We start from the raw sequence: 18,712 nt of genomic DNA on the forward strand, positions 1-18,712 counted from the left end.
CCCATCCCCCCCCCTCCCCCCCCCCCCCCATCCCCCCCCCCCCATCCCCCCCTCCCCCTATACTCCCATCCCCTATTCCCCTATATTCCCCCCCCCCCCCCCAAACCAACTCCTGATCTCTAATATCTCAGGCCAGGAGTGGATGAAGCAGTTCACATCTATTTATCAACTGCCCATTGATAAGATATGTAATGATAGGTTACACAAGCAGCTGGATCAATCCACTCCGTTTCAGGTTTCACTCCAGGAAGTGGAGGTTGCAATTAGGCTTAGCTCCAATGAGAAAGCACGGGGCCTGACGGGATCCCTTCGGATCTATTTAATCTGTTACTTAGACCTGTGGGGACCCCTGCTTGCTAATCTATATTATAACTCTATGTGTAACAGGATTTCAGAGTCCTAGAGGCTTTCTTCTATTGTCCCAAATTTAGAAAAGGAGACAGAGGGCCCCTCAAATGCGGTAGGCTGATATCCCTTATCAATAGTTCAGTGAAACTTTTAGGGAGGGTTGTTTTCAATCGCTTACAGACCTGGCCCAATGATAAACAGAAGTTGGCCCCCTGCCAGTATGGTTTCTGCCCCGGGCTAGGTACAGTGGAGCAGTGCCTGAACCTACATCTGATTGTGAGTAAGTATACCATCCCAGGAGCTGTCCACTATACCTGGCCTTTATGGACTTGTCGTCGCCACTTGATTGCGTGAATAGGAATAAATTGTGGACAATTCTAATAATCTAGGGGGAGAAGCCCCCCTAATTAATTTTCTACATTCCCTGCGTAAAAACCTAGGGGCCTGGGTGCGGTATGGAGGGTCAGGAGAAATCTCTGTCATCTTCCCATTAGCCAGTTGGGTCGCCAGGAGTGTATTTTGGCACCCCTACTTTTTATCATTTATATTAACGATTTAAGCACCCACTTGTCTATTTCTACCAGGGATGTGCCTAACATTTCTAATTCCCTCTTACCAGTATTATAATATGCTGATGGTGCTGTCTTAGTGGCTAGGACGCCGTGGGCACTTTGGTTGAACCTTGACATGCTGACAAGTTTTGGGAAGTCCCATATAATGGCTTGGGGGCCCAGTAGGAAAACCTTGCCGTCCCTAAAGCTGCAAGAGCCACCTCTGAGCATGGTACAGAACGTTTGACACTTAGATGTTACTTTTAATTCTGCCACAAATTTGCAATCACAAGTGAACATAGCACGATTGAAATTAGCGAGGGCAGCAGGATTCCTATTTAACCTGGTTCAGAAAGATGGAAGGGGCACTATTACTCCCTACCTTAAGAGTTATAGGCTGCAGTGTTTCCCTACAGCTACCCAGCAACCAGAACGCCTCCCCATACAGGTAGAAGAAAGCAGAATTTGAAGATGGCTGCTGAATCTCCCGCTATCCAGCACCAACTTTATTCTGCATTCTGAATTTAACTTTGTATCTCTTTCCGATATTATTAAGCTGCCCTCCCTTCTGCTCTGGGTGAGTGTGTGGTCTAATAACAAAGATAGTTTTAATAGAGAGTGTTATTTTAGAGTGTCTTAGTCAGGGCAGGGGTCTTTCTTTTCCTTATTTATTTATTTATTTTTATTTATTTTATTTTTTACCATTTGTTAAGCGCACTGTTACCGGGCGGTGTCCTGGCGCTGAAACGATACATTATCTCCAAGAGGTTCCTTGGTTGAACCATGTTAACAAGTCTTTTGCTGACATTGGTGTCCCACGAACGTTTACCGCACCGACACCATAAGTAAACTTCACAACAGGCTGGTTATGTCCCATTATGCAGAGTTTACTTTTTCCAAAGAACCACAGACGTTTTTAGTAAACACTCTATCTGTAATTATTTTATTACCTTAGCGATAGGAGACCTAGCACTATATTTAACCCTGGAGCTCACACACTGGGAGATGTTCAGTTCAGGCTCCGTGTGGCATACGTAATGTGCTTTTCTGAGGGGGCGACGGGGTTGGATAGCAATTTACCTCCATCTTCCTGTGATGGGTTGGCAGAGCAATCCCTGTTGCATTTTATATATATTTGCAAATTTGATTGTACATTTTTCTAATCTGCCTCAAGCACATCCTGAAATCATTGGCCTTTAAGAGGTGCAGAGAGGCCCTAACATACCTCCAGATGCTGTGTAGCTCGACATCTGTTTAAGTGTTTGTTGCCTCCTTAAAATGTCCATCCAGTGTAGGAAAACTGTGGAAGGGTAATGGGTAGGCTAGCACTTTGTAAATGCACTTTATCAACAGCCTACGTTGCACCAATCCATGTATAGTATTGATTTCATATCGAAGTTTTAATGGGACTTTTAACCATGATGTGATATATATTTATGTGACAAACTGCATTTTTCACATTGTTATATACTGAGAGATATTGGGGAGAGATATTGATAATGGTGGCAGTCTGAAACCATGCTTATGCATTCTGATATAGTAGGCTACTCTGTATCAGTCTCTAGTTTTTATTTATATTGGCGCTAATTCCCTAATTTACACTGAATTCTGCTGTGATGTTTTGTACGTTGTACTTTTATGGTTGTTATCCAAAGACCAAATAAAGATTTTGAACTGAACTGACTCGATCCGAGTCATCGTTCCACAGAATTATTGTCTGTGTATGCTCCCTTCAGCACACTATTAATGGACAAAGGCAATAACTCATTCAAATGCATTCTATTTTTTCCCAACCCTGTCATTAGATTAATTAGAGTCCCTAGAATCCTGACGTCTGGGTAAGATACTTTTCAAATATAGATGTTTTGAATGTTATGTTCGGGGATTTCAGTGTTTTAATCGTCACAAAACCGTGTTAAGAGTAAGGTACTCCCTCCTTATGTGAAGCATGGACCCACTGGAACAACATGGACTGGCATACAATACCATCTACATGCTGTTTTCCTTTGCACATTTCTATGTTGCAAACATATTGAGGCTATATCTACCCTAATATAAATTATACAGAGGTTTTTTATTAGGGGCACTTCTCACATCCTGTTGTTACTGAGGCTGATCTATGGGTTTCATTTTCTTCTTGGGAGTCAAGAGAATTTGCTAATTTTCCATAATGTTTCCTCTTTAAATCCCATCAGCTGCCAAAAGGCTCCTTTGTTTGCTTCTGGTTTCTGTGCCTAGTGCTTAAAAGAAGTACTGGGACCTAAAGCTTTGCTCAGAAGGCCGCAGCTGACACTATTGAATGCTGGAGTGCTAGATATCAAAGTTGCGTAGTCTTGATTTTCCCTCATGCCGCTTTCTGCCATCGTCAGACTCTCCCTACCCCTTTATCCCACTCTTGCAGGTTCCTGCTTTCTCCCTTTGTCACGTTTTCTGTCTTTCTTTTCCTCTTTCTTTCTCCCTTGTGTGTTCTTTTCTCTCTTGCTCTGGGTCGAGGAAAAAAAGGTGCCTGCCCCCACCAATGAGTGCAGGTGGGCTCTGCTGCACTCACTGGCTCAAATTAGCACTGTCTGTCCCACGGTTGCTATTGGCAATATTGGAAATGGTCATTTTAACTGAATCCAGCATCACCGGTACAATTCTGAAAAGGTTCCATCGCCCCATAACTAAAAGAAATCCCTAACGTTCCTGCCTCGCAGGGAATTCAGATATGAATAATTTTCCGACTGCACAATAGAATAAACTGTGGCTGCATATGGATCAGTATAAGTATAGTTGGGTGAAAGGTTAACCCTGAATTTCAGGCACTAATTAACCACAAAATCTGGCTAGGTTAATTTAGAGACTCTGCAGTCTGTGTATCCTTGATTTAAAAAAAGGGCCCCACAGAGGCAGCATTTGCTCCTTACATTCCATTCTTTTACAATCCTGAATTACATTTTCAGGAGGTATTTAAGGATGTCCAGATAAGGTGGACTCTCCCTCAACCTCACCCAAACCAAATTCTTCCTTTACAATCCTAGTTGTTCACTCCCTGCATAAAAAGAGCTTATTCAGGTTGAATTAATTTTACGTTGAAGTTAGGAATTTGCTGAAAGAGATGCACGAGCTTGAAGGAATGGACATTTTTACACCAACTATACTCCCTAACAATGTGATCAATTGGTATTTCAATCTTTTATAGCCCCCTTATATGTGACTGATCAATTAAAAGTAATTATGACCACTAGGTAGCTGGCATCCCCTCTGAGGAGGACTGTAGGTGCATTTGTTTCTGACCAGGGGCGTAGCTAGAGCTTGTGGCGCCCGGGGCTATCCCTCAGATTGCCGCCCCTTAGGGGGGAGGGGGAACGGGGGGGAGGATAGGGGGTGCTTGGGAAAAAGGACGGTGAGCACTTTTGAAAGATGTCAGAGAGACACGTAGTATTGCTGCTAATAGTTACCTCGATCATGCGAGTTACATGCACATACATGACACGGTCCAAGGCTACACAGTTAAATACACCGGTGACCGGCAGTACAAAGGAGAGCACACAGACTGCCACCCTGCAGGATTTCAGGAAGGGCCTAAAAACATGGTTATTCGATTAACGTCCCTCAGCAGAAGCATTGCCCCCACCCCACAGTGCCTAGATAACCTCACAGGTGATATGTAGCGCTATGCAAATCCTTTTTGTTTGATGAATTGACACCTGATTTCCACACATCGTTTGTGCGCTATATTAGTTTTATCTGTAAAAATGTATGTCTGTGCAAGTTAGAAATTACCAGCATTCACTGGGTTCTATACTTTATGGAATGTTCTCCGACACCCCACTATACAACAGACGGCAATGTCTACGTTTCTGCAGTTGCAGGGCAATGCCTGCAATGTTCAGCTCATGGTTTGTGCACGTGGAGGGGCGCAGCTGGCACTGGAAGTACAGCTAACAACAGCAGGCCGGACATAAAGGAAGCATAGCTGCCAAGGTTTCAGATTGCTAAGTGTGACATTTTGATAATGTCAGCGTAACTATGAGTGACATTTCAACAACTATGAGTGACACTTTTTTCGCAACTAAAATCAAGCAATAAAAACAACGGAAACATAAATATCTGAAATTACACCCATTTGAGCAAAGAGAAACTGTAAGAAGATTGTTAAACGACTGCAAAGCACTGGAAATGGAAGGGTACACGCGTAACTTAGAGGTCACAACCCCTCTGCAGACTGTAATTTATCTCAAAAAGACACACTGAGAAATTTGATAAAAATGAATTAGCAGATAACAGCAAGGTGTGCGGTGCCGACCGTTATTTATTCACAACCTGAGGCTGAACTTGTATTGCTAGTCTAAGCATTTAACACAGACACAATAGAGTATGGGGGTGCATGAAAGCCTCAGGCAGGGCTTTAAGTGGACCGGGTCTCTCACAATCTTTTCTCCTTCTGTCCCTCCTGGATTCCTACATTTGCTTCGTACTTTTATTTACACCCCTTCTTTCCCTCTTCAACCCTTACCCCTCCCCTATTCCTCTTGCCTGGTTCCCTTATTTACACAGACCCCCTCTCCATGATAGGACAGCCTCCGCCCCTCTTGGCCCCTATCCCTTTTCTCTAACCCTTCCTCCCCTCTCTCCTTCTATTTTCCAGTTCCTTGCTTATTTCTCACCAAATCTTCCCCCTCTTGCCTCCTCTTCTGTTTCCCTCCTACTCACACGGTCATTCTTTTCTCACTTCTTTCCTAATTCTTTCCCTGTATCTCCACCCTACCCTTCCCTCTCTCACGTCCTCAGTCCTTCCCTTCTCGCCTCCTTCTCTCTTTCTTACTCTCGTTTTCTCACACTTCTGTCTGCAGTCATCATGTCCCCCGGACCAGGAAGACTCCCCTTGTCTCCTTTACACTCTCCTTTCCTTCCCTCTTCATTCCATTGCTCTCCCCTTACATTCTTTTCGTCATTTTCTTTTACCCCAATCAGCCCCTCCTGCTTTACTTTTCATTTTCTCCCCTACCCTTCATTTCCCAACTTCTTACATCACCAACCTTCCACTCACCACTGTCCCAAACCTGTGTCTTATTCCGATCTCCATTTCACGCTCTCCATGCCATTGTGTTTCACCCTCTTCAATTATCTCACTCCCCCATCATCTTCCTTGTTGCTGCTGGTGCTTTCTTTCCCTCTTCCATGACTTATCATCTCTTGTGCCCCCTCTCTTCCTTCTGCTCGCAGCAGCCTCTCCCTGAAGGCCGCCTATTTCTTTACTTTCTTTTTCTATTTAGAGCCCTCTTTGGTACATCCCATCTTGCCAGTCACCAGTCTTCTGTTCTTTTTTATTTATTTATTTATTTATGCATTTTTATATAGCGCGGACTTTACCCGAAGGCGTCAGAGCGCTTCACATTAGGAACAGAGATGAAACATAATGAGAAACATTATAAAAGAACAGATTGCAAAAACATGCGTTACTTACACAAGGTAATAGTGACAATTGTGAGCAAACAAAATACATGAGGTAGTAAAAACTGTGAAATACATGAGGTAGTAAAGGTAGTATTCATTATTTTATCCCCCAAAGAGCGTGTGCCTCTGCAGACGGCACCGTTTTAAAAATCGTGTATTTCTGCAGCAGCATGGTGTTAATAGAAAGTCGGGTGGCTGGAACTTACTTCAAGTCAGTTTGCCACCCGCTTTCTTGGTCCAGGGCTGTCTGTGCTCAGAGTCTCGACTGTCCTGGTGTCCGCTGCTGGAACCGCCGGTCACCGACTCCATGATGTGAGCTCAGCTCGCCTCGGTAATGAGACAGCACACGACGGCGGCCTTGCAGCTGTGAGCAGGAGGCAGGTGCTTCAAGCTCCATAATAGAGGTGGCGCCCGCAGAGCCAGGCCGAGCCGCTTCCTGCTCCAAAAACCAACTTCCCCGCCTTTGGAAGCAGGACGTGACGTGACGTGACGTGACGTCCGCCCACCGTGCCAGACTAATGGATGCGTCATTGCACTGCCTTAATGTCAGGATTTTATTTAATGCATTAAAGCGCGGACTTTACCCGAAGGTGTCAGAGCACTGTACAATAAAAAGGCCACCGCAACGGGGCACACCAGTGTCGCGCTGTTGCCACCCCCAAAACAGTGCCGCCTGGGGCGGTCAGCCCCCCTCGCCCCCCCCCCCCTAGCTACGCGGGTGTTTCTGACCGACATTAATCATGAGAATGCTAACCCAAATCACTAATATGATTGCATTGTGAAAGGAAGGGCTTCAGTTTTGTTAAGGCCCCTCTATTTTTGCCATTCTGGTTTTGTTAACTGTAAGACTCTGTGTAATATACCACTGCCAAACAGAAATATAGTGCTTATGCTTTCCCTCGTTAAAGGTGTCGTGCATTGACTGATTTAACTGTCCAGTAAGGTCATGGTGGATGGCACAGAAAATGTATCAACTGCGTGGAAGTTAAACGTAAATGCCACATACGTGCTGCAGTGTATATTTACACCACTCAAACATGGCTGCCAGGAGCAACATTGTGCCCTCCTGAGTGCACTGTAATTTAAAAGCACTGCCGCGATGAATGGAAAAAAAATTATGTGTGCTATGTCTAAAGATGCAAAGTGTGCTTGGAAATCACAAAGGGCTGGGAGCTTAATATATAAAAAAAGGACACATTGCATATCTGATATAGTGTCACAATTTGAGTGTTTTATGATAATCACAAATGTATTAAAGCGGACAGTCCAGCTGTCCACCTGTTCCAACTGAGGCACAATTAGTGCAGGGGTCTGTCTTCAGTCTTTTCAATAAGTAGAGCTACTTCTGCTCAAGGAAAATCCTTATGAGCTATTAGAAAATCACCAGTTTTAAATGTGCTTTGGTAAATCATCCTTTTGTCATCATCAAAATATCAGCTTCAGAAAATACACATAGTTTCCTATCGAACACTACTTTCCATTTTGGACAAACAAACACGTTTTCCCCCCAAAAACGTTTCTGATAAAATATAACTTTTTCATTCAAAATGCTGTTTTTCATTTTAAGAAAGTGCTCAGCACCCAAATATTGATTTGTGGTCGTTTTTATTATGTACATCTTCCTCATCTTTATAAGCATTTCAGTATTATTTTTGGATGTCCAATGTGCTTTCCTACTTTTAATGCAGGCATATATAGCTTCTTACTTATGTTGCTTTCACCCTATCTGCTCACCCTATTAATGCTTTAGTTGCTTACATCTGCAACTGTACTACTCTACGCCACTCCACTCTACACTACTCCACTCTATACTACTCCACTCTACTATATACCACTCTACACAGCTCCACTTCACTGTACTCTAAGCCCCGCTCAAATTAATCACTGACTGCAGCACACAGCTCAGTTTCTTGCTGCCATGAGAATTCATTGGCTCCACTAACACACAAAGGGAACAGCAACTACTATAGGGGAGGACAGAACAACTGCCCTAAAGGTATCAGCTATTTTGTACACAACAATAGATCGATACTTACTTTTCAAATTACTTTCCACAGTGTTTCCACTTAGTATGGACTTTGACATCAGGGGCCATATCATTATGAGTTGCACCAGTTTAGCCCAGGGCTGTGCACCTGTGCGTTTTTGTGTGTGAGGCATCAAAGTTTATACAATTAATTCAGAATTTCTGTGAGTTAATTCATGAACTTTAGCTAAACACATTTCCTACCTATTCTATCTGACATTGTGCATTAACTGTGAGAAATTCCAACTTGAATAAATGAATTCTAGTTGCCTCCGGAGAAAAAAAAGAAAGGTGTTTGGTTATGTGATGAGTCAGTTCGCCTATCATGATATAGCCCCATGTCTCCAGAACGCAGAGCACTGCCACTGTTTTATCACTTCCTATGGAATGGTTGGTGTACATTGTCTACAACAACTTGACAATGTTTAGAGTTATAGTGCACGCTCCATATTCTGCTAAAGTCAAACCCACAAATTAGCCTCGTATGCATACTGGTGGTATTGTTATAGTTATTCTTTTTGTAAGTTATTTTAAACAGTATTTTGAATGTGAACATTGACGCAAATAGTTGTAATTCTGTGCAGTGAAACCGTGCTCTATTATTACGATGAGGGCGTTTAAATGATTTCTAACGGTAGGGTTTCGAGTCTAATTGCTATACCACCTGAACCGCAGCCATTAGATCATCCTGTCGACTATTGATATCAGAAATTTTTCAAATTTGTGGCCATCCAGCCTTTCAACTGAAGGCTGGATGGCCTTCAGTTGAATGGCCTACGGGTACACTTTTAACAACTGGCGTCCGTGATGAGGGGTATGTGGTGTGCAGCAATCTGGGGAAGTGGCAGCCCACATGGGGCAGTGCAACATGAGGAGGCTAGAAGAATGTAGTGGTCAAAACATCGGTGTGAGAGGATGTGACCGGCACTGCACCAAAAGAGAAAAATGTAGACATGTGGGGTATTTTGGTCCAATACAAAATCAACATGACCATAAACTTTAATGCAGTATTCACACACTCATGGTGGCCTGAAAGAAACAATGAATCTATGCTGCAGCCCTCCCATTGGTCACAAATCCACCAATGAGAAGTGTGGTTAGAGTTTTTAAGCAATCCAGAATCTGTGTCCCATTTTACATGCATTTGAATGCAAGGAAGAAGGCATTACGCCGAAGCGTATCTGCTGTGAATTGCGATTATTATACCTGTAGTGTGGGGATCTAGCTTCCCGCAGTCACGTGACCCACGACGTGGCGCAGGGGCTAGCATTCGCACTGCGGCACTGCGGCATGCAGACCGGCTATCCCCAATATATCATGTTACTGCCTAAATAAAGTAAAGGTTAAACTGCCCCATAGATTCCACTCTTCTTTCCTTGGGGCCCAACTACCATATCCCACAGTGGTGACGAGGCGGAAGGACCAGCGCACCACCCAACTTCAGCCAGTTATGGGAGAGCCGGCGCTTGTCACAAGGCGGGGGCGCACCATTTCCCGCGCTCCTCCTTGCCCCCGCTCTAAGTAGCAGCCCTACCACTGTGTGGCATCGGTGTGCATTCCAGCGCGAAGCGCGGCCAACGCCCACATCACTCTCGGCGCGCATTTTGGCACGCGGTGTGTGCACCACACTCTTCCCAGCACGGCGCAGCCCGCGCATAGTGACAGCCACCACCAGGCCTTATTTCAAGAGGAGCCAGCATCTGCACTGCATAGCTTTGGCATGAGGGGCAACCACCTCCAGGCCTTGGTGCACGGGGAGTCAACCGCTACACTGAGAGGATGCGCGCAGGGGAAATCACCCCCAGGCCTACCTTCACGAGGAGCCAACCTCTGCACGTGGCCAGCTCGGTGCACACATCGGCACACACCATCCACACACCTGCACTTCTAGAGGGCTGTGTGCCCCGCCGTCCACTCCTACAAAAGGGCCCCTAGATAGCCTCCTGCGGCCTCAGTACCTACAAGGCCACACAGCTGCTTTACCCACCGCCACGAGAGGCAGCACGTGGCAGCCTGCAATTCAGATAGCGGTGCCCTTTCAGCCTACACAGGGGTGCACCCCTCCAAGCCAGCGGGAGCCCCCCGGGTCTCTATGTGTATCGTGAGGTCCCGCTGCTGTCCTCGCCACACGCACCATGTGTGCCCAGGCCTTCTCCTTAACCAACCCAGTGCCCTTCCTGCCTAAGCCCGGGGAACCGGCCTTGAAATGGGCTGATTGGAAGGGGTATTTCTTGAATCACCTCTCAGCGTTGGAGGACGAAGGCAAGGAGGAATTCTCAAGGAAACTGCGGAAGAAAATCCTGTTACATAATCTAGGGCCGGAGGGTCTGCGCCTTTACGACCAGATGATGAAATAGACCAGGGCTTTGACTGATGACGACGTTTTCCAACATGCCCTTCGACAACCTGGATAGCCATTACCAGCCCGTAATATGTACGGCCATTCACTGCTACAATTTCTTCCAGCACAAACAGGCAGAAGCGGAGTCAGTGGAGGACTACGTGGCATCCCTCAACAAACTGGCCATCAACAGCAAGTTTGGCACCCTGCACGACAACCTCATACGACACCAAATCATCATGCACTCCACCCACACGAGTGTCCAGGAAAAGCTCTGGGTCAGCGGCGAAGCGCCCTTTCCAAAGATCATCGCAATAGTGAAACAAGCAGAGTTATCCAAACGATGCGCTCTCGCGGCCAAGAAAGACATAACACCACAAGCCACAGTGTGCAAAATCTCCGTAAGGTTCCACCATCAAAACCAACGACGGGCTCAACCTCACCCCGCCAATCTACGTCTAAGGGCAGAGGTCCCGGTCGCGCCCCTCAGGGTAAACAAGGTGCCTGTTACAGATGCAGCAGCCACTCCCCCATGGGTAATGGCAAAAAATGCCCGGCGTTCCATGTCAAATGCTCTTTCTGTGGCATCAGAGGACACTTCGGCAAGGTCTGCCGTCGGAGGCCCAGAAACGCTGCAGTCAAATACGTCCAGGACATCTCTGATGATCAAGAGGTGGCAGATCTCTCAGACCCAGACAGCATTCTTTGCATTGAAGATCACATCCTGGGCTTGGGGGTGTCACGACAAAAAAAACCTTCCTGCAAGTTGTCGATACGGGCCGTCCACGTCGTCATGGTAGCAGACTCTGGGTCGCCCTACACCATCATCCAGAAACAGATCTGGGGCCGAGACTTCACCCAAGTGGTGGCCGATCATCTTCACCCCATGGACGTCCATCCAGTCACATACACTGGAGAAAGGATCCCCATGGTAGGCTTCCGGCAGCTCCTGTTTGAGTTTGAAGGACGGCACACCACAGCAAAATTGTATGTGGCACAAAAGGGCCCATGGGTCCTGGGTTGGACTGACCAGGTAGCGCTCGCCTTCCAGCTCAACCCCGGTGGTGACACGCAGGTGCTCCTAATGGATGACACGTCTATGCCATCTTCACTCCAAGCAGAGTTCCCCACTGTCTTCAGCAACCAAATTGGAAAGATGTGCAAGTTCTCCCACAAGATCATACTTAAAGACGGAGCGATACCAGTCACCCACAAAGTCAGGAACATCCCGTTCAACTGCCGAGAAGCATTACAGCTAGAACTTAAGCCCTTAGAAGACAGCAGCATCATTGAACCGATCGAATGCGCCGAATGGCTCGCACCTTTGGTTGTGGCGCGCAAACCAAGCAGGAAGATCCGCCTCTGCATTGATCTCCAGAAATTTAACAAAAACATAATTATGGAGAAGTTTTCATTGCCCAAAATCAACAAACTGCTCGCCCAGACCAAAGGTATCAAGTGGTTCTCTACCATCGACCTCAAAGCCGCCTACCACCAGGTATCACTCCACCCGTCATGCCGTAAACTTACATCCTTTATCAGACCCTTTGGATGCTAAAGGTTCAGACGCCTGACCTTTGGGCTCACATCCGCGGCAGTCGTCTTCCAAAAACTCATGCACAAGCTGTTCCAAGGTATCCACGTAGTCCTCTACTTTCAAGATGACATCCTCGTCATGGGGAAATCCAAAGCTGAACACGACGACATCCTGCACACCGTCCTGCACACGCTCGCAGCAAATGGCCTCACGGCCGAACTAGGGAAATGCAAATTTGATCTCCACAAGGGCAGCAGCCATGGAAGAACCCGTCACATCATCGGATTGGGATAAATACAGTTTTGTCTTCATGATCATGAACACACCATCAGTGCCCAGGACTGGGAAGAAGCCTACATGCAGGACATGGAACTATCCCAAGTCAAGGGGTACGTCACGCGAGGCTGGCCTGAGAAGAAGCACATCGACAGCAACCTCAGAAAATTCTCGGAAGTCCGCGAGGAACTCTCCATTAGCAAGGACACCATATTCCTGCTACAAGGTGACAAAGTGGTGCCCCCGAAGGCTCTGTATGACTGCATTCTTCACATCAACCATGAAGGCCACCGGGGCATCGTAAAAGCCAAAAGGTGGATGAAACTGCTGTACTGGTGGCCTGCCATGGACATCCAGGTAGAAAGGTTTGTGAGGGACTGCACCCATTGCGCCAGAGCTGACAAAACTCTTGTCACCATAAGGCCCCACCCCATAGGCGAGTTTTCCACTTCCAACAACCCCTAGGAGGATTTATCCATCGATATTGTAGGCTCGGTCCTAGACACCCGGGGCACTCCCAAACACCTCATCGTCGTCGTGGACCGCTATTCAAAGTGGCCAGAAATCAAATATGCGAATCTGTTGATTCCGACGCCGTCATCACCTTCTCACCAACATCTTCTTGAGGGAGGGCATACCCAAGTCCATAACCAGCGACAATGGACCCCAGTTCACATCAGCCAAGTGGACAGCCTTCACCAACAGAATTGGAATCCAGACGAAACGCACTCCAGTCTACCACCCAGAGGGCAACAGCCAAGTGGAACTCTTCAACCGGGTGATTATAGGCTCAATCCAAGCAGCCATCCGAACCTGTAAGAACTGGGAGTCCAAAGTCAGAAATACGGTATGGGCCTACCACATCACACCCACCTTGACAGGCTACAGCCCGTTTAAGATCCTAAGGGGCAGAGAACCCTTCACCAGAGACAACACAACCTGGATGACCATGAGACTCCAAAGCAAATGGTCCCCAGCCATTGTCCGCACAAAGCATCTACAAGGCACATTATGACAAAAGGAACAATCTGCGTGAAGCCTCATTGGCAGAGGGCGAGTGGGTCCGAGTCACAAAAAGGGCAACCAGGACTCAAAGGAGACAGCAAATTCAGTGAGCCCCTGTGGGTGGTAGAAACATACACCCTCTCTGCCTTATTGAGTGATGGCAAGGTTTTGTCCCAATCCAGAATGGGCAAGTGCAACAAGATCCTGCAGTGGGGCATGAGCAACAGTGAGCTAGAAGAAAGCCCCAGCGTAGCGGGAGCAGCAGCACCCTCTGCAGACCACGTGAGTGCGGCCGGACCAGCCAGTGTGGATGGACAATCACCTAGACAGCAGCACCGTGTCCGCCCAGCCAGGATGCAAACGAAGGGGGCATTGTGGGCGAGACAACCCAATGCCTTCCAGAGAGACCAGGAGGAGGGCACGTGGTCAGACAGACCCCGCGGAGGAAGAGAGCAAGGGACCGAAAAGCACAAATTCAAAGACCTTGCGGTGAAGCTACCGAAATACCTCCGTGACTTTCAGTTGTGAATCTCTCTCTCTCTCTCTCTCACTCTCTCACTTTCCCCCACACCTGTGGGCACAGTTACAGTTACCCGTGAGTGTGTAGTGTGGTGGTCTAGCTCCCGCAGTCACGTGACACGCGGCAAGGCATCACAGGAGGACGTTATGCGGGGCTAGCATTTGGATTGCGGTATGCAGACGGGTCTCCCCGATATATCCTGTTACTGCCTCAATAAAGTAAAGGTTAAACTGCCCCATTGACTCCACTCTTCTTTCCGTGGGTCCTAACTACCATATCCCACAGAGTGTTCCTTATTATTTGATGAGAGTGGTTGTGAAATACACAAGTCCTATCCTCGCGAACCAAGGATGCACCCATCTGGGATGCACCCATCTGGGAGTTCTGCAGTGCTGCCATTTCATATTCAGTGTTGTCCATTTGGATCCATTGGGTTCTACATTATCCTGGCCATGCACCACATTCGGGTTTGCCTACCTTGCTTTGTACTGCTATACTCAGGGGAGATCTCCTTCCCAACTTTTCCCCACTTATGCCTTGACATCTGCTTTGGGGCGTTTGCACATTTGGAATTTCTGCCTCTTGTATTTGGGGTCATGCTCGTAACAGACATGCACCCTCATTGAAGGGTGGGATCCACTGCAACAACTTAATTTGAGTATGACTCATGGGACTCCCATAGCAGTAAAACATATTACACTGTTTGGGGCATTTTGGCTCTGTATTAATTTTGCAGGCATACACACAGTGCAATTGTATATATTATAGGTAGGCTGTCTGGATTTAGGTGTAAACCTATAATAACTGATAAAACCCCACCAAAAGGGAAATAGCTCTCACCAGTGTAAACATAAAAACACTGAAAAACACCCGCAGAACCACAAACTAAATGGCATTCAATGAAAGGAAAAGGAGAGTGAAAGAGTCATTTTTTTCGTACTGAAGGAGCCCAACACAGTGTATCTTTGTTATACAAGCTAGCAGCAAGAAAGACTGGGCTAACATTATTCTACTTGAGTTTTGTTGTTTAGGGATGTCACTAAAATATAATTTCTTCTTCATTGAGCTTTTTTTTGTTTTGCGGTCTTTGGTCTAAGGATGCAGGGTTTAGAAGCATGTTTTAGGTCTAATTTAATGATTTTATGAACTGTAGAGAATCAGGAAATATCAAAATCATATTTGACATTTTGGCTGCGTTTGATTCTTTCACATATACGTAAAATGGCTGGTTTCATAATAATCCTTCCAAAATATGCCATCACATTTACCTACAGAGAATGGGTAAAGACCCTTGATACATCGGCCCCCAGTTTTTAGTGAGTCAGTATTGATAGTAGATGAATTGCCAACACCTCAGGCTTTAAACATTCAATGCAAGGTATAGTGACAAGTATATGTGAAAACAGTGCTATCACCAAGCATCTGGGATAGTGGTGAAAACATGACACCAGACTTTGGAAAACATGGAACGCAATGTCATTTGGAACTCTGCAGCAAAAAAGTTATTTCCAAGTTCAACAAAGATTGGAGTGATATTGGTTGTATTTGCAGTGATTCAGCTACATACATGAAAAAGTTGTGTGATGACCTGTCAAAATCAATACCTCAGCTGAAGTGCTTTCCTGTAAGAGATCCTTGCAACTTGTTAGATGATAGGCTGAAAGCATCTTTACAATCATCAGAGGTAATGAAGAATGCTATTGACTTTTTAGTCCATTCTGGCGCACTGTTTTGCTATGCGCGGGAACTAAAATGCAAATATTTCTTATTTTGTTCTGTGTGTGGCATCAAGGAAAGAGTCATCCTAACTGTCACTTAGCTGATGGTTCTCAGTCCAAGGTACTGTGAATGCTATGTTTTCCTTGTGGAAACCGTTTACAGAATTGATGATGCCAACCGCCAGAAATGTGAGGATCTGTGGTCTCATATTCATAGTGATGTGAAAAAATACACTCTACTGCATTCTAAGGGCCAGATGTAGGTAGCCAAATACCGGTCGGTAACGGCCGATTTCGGCCGTTACCGACCGGTATTTGGCTTTTGAGATGTAGGTGGGTCGGAATTTACAGAATCGGTATATTTACCGATTCAGTAAATTTACCACTTCGGTATTTTTCCAAATCGGTAAATATACCGATTCTGTAAATCCATATGTAGGTGGCACAGTTTCCAGTGCCACAGGCCCTTAGGATTTCTTATTTTACCACCCAATCCTATTGGGTGGTAAAATACCGAATTCCAGTGTACATGCACATCTGTGCATGTACACCTATGCCATGTGACACACAGACATGCCCTTAGGGCATGTATGTGTGCCACATGGCACACAAGCCTGCATTTGGGGTGCTACAGGGTGTCAAAGTGACACCCCGTTCCCCCTGCCAGGATTTGGTATTTACCGATTCTGTAAATACTGAATCTGTATTTCCCATTGATTCCTATGGGCTTCCAGGCCCATAGGAATCAATGGGAAATACCAATTCGGTATTTACAGAAACGGTAAATACCGACTCTTACAGAATCGGTAATTTTTACCTACATCTGCCTCCTTCCAATTTAGCGACTCTTAAATAACGATTCGGTATGAGTCGGTATTTAAAAGTCGGTAAATCGGAATTACCTACATCTGGCCCTTAGTGTTTTACAGGAAAACATATCTGCTGTAGTGGACATAGTAAAACAACTAGAGTCTGAAAACACCCTTGTCTGCCAAGTGTTCAGCATAACCCAGGGCGGACAATTATGCTATGCTTGAGTAGTTTGCGAAGTTTGCGCTACTTCGCACTAAGCGAATTGCACGTACCACAGTGCGAACACGCGTAGCATAGCAGTCATTCTGTGCTTGCTTGCGGTCCTCAATGTCAAGTTGGCAAACGCGAGCGAGCAAAATGACACCATGGCGAGACTTTTTCCTTGTTCGCGATCAGCAACATCAAGTTGACGATCGCGCGTGTGGAAAATGAACCCCCTGAGGAGATTCTCAACATGGGGAGGTCAGGTTTCTCATTGCGAGTGGTCGCGTATGCTCGCGACCGCTCCTGATGAGAAACTACCAGTCCACGTTGAGAAAGCTGCCGCTCGAGTAAAAATCCTACTCGAGCGGCAGAAAACAACAGCTCGCACTGTGCAAGATGCCGTTTTCGATGATTGCACAGTGCGGACAAGCATCCGGCACTGTGCAATAATTGCGAACAGCGCACTACGCAGTTCGCGTAGCGCTATGCGTAGCTTGCGTAGTTCAAAGTGCACTTTGCGTGGCTAAGCGTAGCGCTACTTCGCGAACTACACCCAGGGTTAGTTCAGCCTAATTGGTGTAGATGTGAAACATCTCCTTGAGAGTAGGCTGGGTAACACCACTTACGTGGTAAGAAAAGCAACGTTGACAAGCAATTCAGGAACTTTCATTTTACAATGTATAGGAAATGGCTTGCAATGATGCATAGAAGTGTCCCTTCACCAACCATGGCATTTCAAGTCAATGAAACCTCACTGTGGTACTCTGTACACGGTCTAGATCCCTTCAGTAAAGGGGAATTTTCTCCGTAGTTTCAAAAGTATTGCTTCATTTTTGACCGCTTCTATAACTCTGAGATCATAAGCGCCGAAATCAACACACATGTTCCTGAACCTGCCCAGAGAATCGCACCGCTATTGCATGGAATGCTATGTCAGTGGCCAGAGTTAACAAATTGTGAACTGGCTGTTTTGGCATTGCCCATTTCAAGTGCCAATGTTGAGAGGGCCTTTTCACATAAAAATGTTTACATGGGAAGGAAAAAGTGAGTGCACATGACCAAAGATTCACTGAAGAAGTATTGTATGGTGTACTACAATAAGTTTTTTATTTGGACCCCATATACACTGTACCTACACTGTCTATATACCATTGACTGGAGGCAAAAGAACGATGGATTTAAAACAGATCTTTTGACTGGGGGAGAATGTTTGTATTGTCAGCATTCTGTCCATCATTTGTGTGCTGTAACACTTTTCACCCTAAGTGGGATGGGTATGCCCAGACGTGGGTCCCTTGCTCACTGCGCCACTGGATTCAAGCCAGCCTGGCTGCAGAAGGGTGGTGACATACCCTGAAACTGGGAGGACTTGGCCTGGCACTTCGGTGTGGACTGTTCCCATGGGGCACAGGGGCAAGACTGGTTTGCATATGGCTGGGTCAAAACTGGGGTGGAGTAGTGGGCAAAAGAACAACGGATTTAACCCAGATCTTTTGACTGGGGAGAATGTTTGCATTGTCAGCATTCCGTTCATCATTTGTTTGCTGTAATATATACCATAGACTATCAGTGCAGAAAGCAAGCAATAATAAAAGCAAAACAGTCCATAAACACTGGAAAACACTGTTTCTGTTGTTTTTAATGAGACAAAAATGTGGAAACACTGATAACTACTGTTTTTTTAAAGTATAGAAATCACTTGAAAACACTGAATAAACCCCACCAGAAATGACCAAAAAGAGAAATTGAAAACAGGAAAGCCTAATTATAGGGTGGTTCACTTGCAATTTCGCTCATCATAAAGAGTTATTATGGGTATTTAATTGAGCATTCTTTTTGCACATGTCACGAGACATGAATGATATGTATGCATCACAACATTGGTAGATTCTGAGGCTTTTTATTAGCATCACTCTCAGATACACGCACAGTAC

Source organism: Lissotriton helveticus, chromosome 5_1 (genome assembly GCF_964261635.1).
Source record: "Lissotriton helveticus chromosome 5_1, aLisHel1.1, whole genome shotgun sequence".
Taxonomy (NCBI): domain Eukaryota; kingdom Metazoa; phylum Chordata; class Amphibia; order Caudata; family Salamandridae; genus Lissotriton; species Lissotriton helveticus.